This window comes from Dermacentor variabilis, chromosome 7 (assembly GCF_050947875.1).
Source record: "Dermacentor variabilis isolate Ectoservices chromosome 7, ASM5094787v1, whole genome shotgun sequence".
NCBI classification, from domain to species: domain Eukaryota; kingdom Metazoa; phylum Arthropoda; class Arachnida; order Ixodida; family Ixodidae; genus Dermacentor; species Dermacentor variabilis.
In genome coordinates, this window is record NC_134574.1 from 9,793,293 (window position 1) to 9,798,594 (window position 5,302).

The following is a 5,302-nucleotide window of genomic DNA, read 5'->3' on the forward strand; positions in this document are numbered from 1 at the left end:
TATAGCTACAATTCATGGCTGCACCACCATGCAAAAGCACTATTCTTGAATTATTGACTTCTATTTATGGTGGCCATATATTGCGAGTACATATCATCCACATTGTGTGCAATATGGTTAAATGATGTCAACTGTGATAGCCATTCATAATCTGAGATACAACAAAATAACTAATATAGGCAACAAATTGTGATTCAAAAAGACAGCCAGTGCACAGGATAAGTGACAGACTTCCTTTTATTGAACAAAAGTCAAATGTGTTACATGTCACCAGCAGTGGGTAGCAAACTTGCAAGCTTGGGTGACAGAGGCAAAACTTAGCAAAATGATACACTCATACTCAAATGTAAAACGGCCTATGACACAAAAAACGACATTATATTGTACTGAATGAAAGGGCAAGACTCCATCCAAGAACACATTATGGCACCACATAATTGACATGGTGTAAAAGATGTTAACACGCCCTCCCCATAAAAAAAGAAACACTGAAAACATGCCTTAAAAGGCAATGTGCAGCGTCTGAAAGCAAAAAGAAACAACCCACAAAAGGTTTCGCTAAGTCTTTCAATGATTAAAATTGTCAAACTGTCTTGTCACTTCTTAATGGATCTGCATTGTGTACCAGGGTGTCCTGATAAGGCAGTTTCAGCAAGTGTATTGGAAAGCAGTGTTCCCAGCCTGTGTCCAATATATCGAATTTAAAGAGGGTCAGGCTGCCTTTCAAAGATGTACATTTTAGTTTATAAAACAGAAAACGGCAAGCAAAATTGCTGTGCTTTAGAAATTCACTTAAAGCTGTGCACTGAAATTAAAGCATTAGCTTGCACAATGCCATTATAACAGTTTTCCACCTCTAACATTTTTTCCCAGTTGTAAAAAGGTGGGAATTTCCTTTGGAACAGAACTTCTTAAACTATATTTAACAGGCGAACCAATTACATCATAAAAGTGGCCTTTCGCATCTGCAACAACTTCAATGTATTTGAAATTCAGCATTTGGGACATGGAGGAAGCCATTAAAATGCAATAACGGCCCGAGAGAGTTCTCTGCAATGAGGTGAAGAAATTGGCACATACCTGCAACATTTATTGATATCTGGAGTGAACTTTAACATCCAACACAATATAGGCTCTTTCGGGACTGTTTATAACGTTTTGTGCCAGCGCACATACGTGAAAACACTATTCAGTGCTTTCACGCCGTGTCCATGTATGCCGAATTGCATTAACATGACGTGAGCAGCGCAGTAAACGCAGGGCCTTTTGTTTCCTCTTGAGGGCATCGCTCTGCGTATCATTAGTAGTAGTGGTGGAATACGACTCCATCTCACAGGTTCCGAGCATGGGTTTCGCCCAGCGATCCTCGCAGCGTAAACTGTCGCACCGGCGTAGGTCCCGATTCCTATCAATCGGCAGGGCGGAGAGGGCGCTGCAATGGATGGGACGGAAAGTCTCGTCACCCTCGGCTCTCGACCGCGCCAGCGCACAGTTACGCCAGTTTCACATAGCCGCGTCTGCGTGCCAGCCACGACAAAACGTTGGCCACGGTGTTGGCCACGACCACGACCTACTGTATTTTATACAAGTAGGTCGTGGCCACGACCCACAAGCTACGCGAAACCGCTGGTGATGAGAGTACGTTGTTAGCCATGACGCCACGGCGCGTCCCCGCAGCCGGCAGCCAATAGCGTGGCGCTGCGGTTGCCATGCGTTGTCCCTTCTGGATGTTCCAAATACGCCTCCCTGCGTCGGCGTGGCAGCCCAGACCTGCTACTTCGCGGCACTTAGGATGGATGACGCGACCAGCGCTCATCAATATGGCGGCGCCCTTTGAATTCACCACCACGGAGGAAGGAAACTAAGGAGAGGCCCTGACGTCACTCTTTGTGAAGCAAAAGTGAAGCCGGAAGTTGGCGCCTCTCATGGCGATGCTCCGCCTTTTGGGCCACCCTCCTCTCTTGTTTACATCTTTCGCGAAACCACGCCGCGCTGCGCGTGGTTTCGCGCGCGGAGCGTGCGCGCTCTCGCAACATCCGGCAGAGCACGGTGCAGGTAACACCGCGCAACAAGACACGGTGACTAACGCAAACCCGCCAACACAGCGCCTTTGCCACGGCACGAAACCTACCAGAGCAATACGTGTGAGCGCTCAAAACCATAACAACGCCGCCAATGTGGCCTAAAAGGCGTGGCCATACAGGAAAAAAAATAAAAAGCAGCAAAAAAAAAATGAGAACCTACTACGTCATTTCCGCCACACTTTTCTCCTTGCGCGCGGAGGGGGTAGCGCCTCTCCTTAGTTTCCTTCCTCCGTGTGCACCAAGGAATTCCACGGAGTTTCCTTCCTCCGTGGAATTCACGGTGTTCTAAAACCCCTTAATCTCCCAAAGTAGCGCCATTCACTTCCCTCCTCCTCCACTCGGCGCGGTCGCGACGGTGGCGCCGCCGGTGGTGGGTCTGCCGTAGCAGACGACGGCTAACACGCTACGGGAAGAAATCCGCGGAAAATCTTGTTCGTGCCCTGCGGAGCAGCTTTTTCAATACAGATGTTGCTTCATCAGTCGGTAACTGGCCTTAAAAATGTCGTGTTGGAATTGTGGAAGAAATAGAGAAAAGGACTATTATTCAAGGCGTGCGTAAAGTGCGCGCACGTTGAGAGTTCGTGTTGCTGAAACACGATCGACGCAGGCACGCGGTGTGCTCAAACACGCGCGTAATTACCAAAGTTTCAGGTTTTGACAGCATGAAAGTATGTGTACGTGGTTTCGTAGGTTCATTTACGTACCTGCAGGATGATTTTGTTCGGCCGGCGCGTCAGAGATTCCGACTGTCTGCGGTCAGCGATGCCTGGCAACAGGGCCGCTTTTTTCATTGCGGGGTGCTTTGGTAATCGTGACGATAGATTGTTTTTTTTTTTACAAGTACTGCTGCAGGAGGGCACATGTAACGGCTAACGGAGGCCTTTGAAGAGCACGTGACATTACAATAAAGCAGGCGGCGCAGGGAATGTTCGCATACAAAAATCGGCTGCCCGCATAGCCAATCTTATACTCCCTTGGCATGCACAGGCTTCGGCGAGGCCCATCCAGCCCTGGTTCTAGCTTTGGTGCTCCCCGTTGCAGCTTTGGTGCCCTGGAGGCGCCGTCAATAGTACAAAATAATGACACGTTATTACAACTAGTAAATAAAATATATTGGAAGAAATACAATCGCGCTGAGGCGCCAACTTCTAAAGCAGCGTTAGCGCGCCCGCTCGAGAATTATGAAACGCCAACGAGGAATTTACCGGCCTACGTACGACTCTACGATCAAAATGCACGTTAAACATCCCCTGGCGATCTAGATAAAGTTATCCGGAGCCATGCACTACGACCTCCATCAGAGATTTAGTCGCATCGGGACGTTAAAAACGTTAATCACTACAAAGCAAATCAATACATGCGGGCGTACATTCGAAGCTAAAAGACTGCATCCATAAGTCATAGCGAGCCTTGCAAAAGCATCGAGAATGTGCTAACTGCTGGTGGAGCTCAATACATACCCATTAAAAGTCGCTTCTATGTCACGAGCCAGCTGCAGATGCGTGCACTTTCACCGCAAGACGAAACTACATGAAATAAAGAGAGCACATTAAAAAAAAAAGGTCAACTTCAACGCGCTAAAAACCACGTAGACCATGCACACATTCACTTTTTCGAAGCGGAAGGTGTCAACTAGGCTCAAAAGAGGTTGCGAAAAACCGTGGCACTTACTTCACGAAGCCGTGCGCTCTTTGCCACTTCCTCGAAGTCAACCCGCCCGATCCTGTGAATCCACTTTTTTTCTTTTTGCGTTGAGCCCGCCGGATGGCAAAGCAAAAAGCTTTTTGCCCTCGCTGTGTCTGTTGCGGCAACCGAAAGCGCAGCAGCACGGCATCGCAAATAAGTTCTCGGCCCTAACACATTCTATTACGCTAAAGCATTCCGTCAGTCCGCCTGCCGTACTTTCGTCGCGCAGGCCCAACAATGGAGGTCGGAGCGCGCTGGAAAGAAAAAATATAGAAAAGCGCGGCGCCTGCTCCGCTCTGGAAAGAAAAAAAATATACAAAAGCGTGGCGCCTGCTTCCACGTGACACAGATCGGCCAATTGGGTAGAGAGAGAAGGAGATTCTTGATGATGGGAAGGAAAGGTTGGGGTAAAGTGCAGCGCAGTAACTGTCTCTCAGCAGAGGACACCTCAACCGCGCTGCACAGGGGGTAGGGAATGAAAGTAGAGGGAGAGAAAGTGCATCAGAAACAGCAGCACGCCGCGGAAATGCGATGGAGCTAAAGGCAGTCGGCGAGGCCGACAGCCTCGGCGAATGTCAGGAGCGCACGTAGTAGTGTCCTGTGTCGTGAAGGGCAGCCCGAGGGGTGCAGGAGTTCAGTCACGGTTTCGCACGGCAGGCCGTGCCCACGGTAAACAAGGGCGAGAGACGCGGGCGCGAGCGAAAAGTTGGGGCACTCACAAAGCAGGTGCTGGAGTGTCTCGATCGCGCCGCAGTCGCCGCAAAGGGGAGAGGGGGCTCCACGCAGTCGATGCCGCCGCTCGGCGGGCCACACAGAACTGGTCCGAAGGACGAGGAGGAAGGCGCGCTCGCGCCTAGTGAATCCGGTCTGCGGAAGATGGCGCGGTGGACGCCCCTGCGCTAGGGTGCCTCGATGCGCGCGCCCCCCTCCGCCGCTCCCTGGAGGGTGGGGACAACCGCGTCGTCTGCTACGGAGTCCGCCGTATTTGTGCCCACTTCTTTCATCGCGCTTCGGGAGCGCGCACTGGCGCCGAACGCGTTTCCTTGAAAGTAAGCTGTTTTTCTCGCGGAACGACACGTATCATTATGGATAGAAGGCGGATGACTCCAAATGATAAAATGTCATACTTTCGGCGAAGTCAAGAACCTCACTGGCTGCTATTAGAAGGCAGTCATGCTTCGAAAGCACACACACACAAACGATGCTGAAGTGGGGTATTTGGAATGTATTGCGACATCCAATATTTTATGAAACCTCTTATATTCTCTGGCCTTAAAAAGTTCGCGTCGCGTTAACTGAATATTTCTTTTTCATTACAGCAAAACACTTATGTAGAAATCACTGAAAGAATCCACAAAAAATATGGTGTAGTGATCAGAAGCTTTGCGACACCGCTGCATCAATTTATTACAACAATGTGCGAAAAATATGAAAATACTATAGAAAAAAGTTATAAAAAGTACACACCAGCTCTGTGCACACTATCAAAATTGTGGTTTCACTGCAAGTTTACTGCAGCACACGTTTTGCTT

General features: G+C 49.3%; 1 long non-coding RNA gene across 1 annotated transcript; it reads right to left on the bottom strand.

The window, feature by feature from the left end:
* Nucleotides 1-268: 268 nt before the first annotated feature.
* LOC142588948 (uncharacterized) lies at nucleotides 269-3,846 on the bottom strand. The gene is made up of 3 exons (XR_012829755.1): nucleotides 3,756-3,846; nucleotides 3,545-3,610; nucleotides 269-1,432 (listed from the first exon to the last, which is right to left on the bottom strand). It is a non-coding gene; the product is annotated as an uncharacterized LOC142588948 (long non-coding RNA).
* Nucleotides 3,847-5,302: the final 1,456 nt, after the last annotated feature.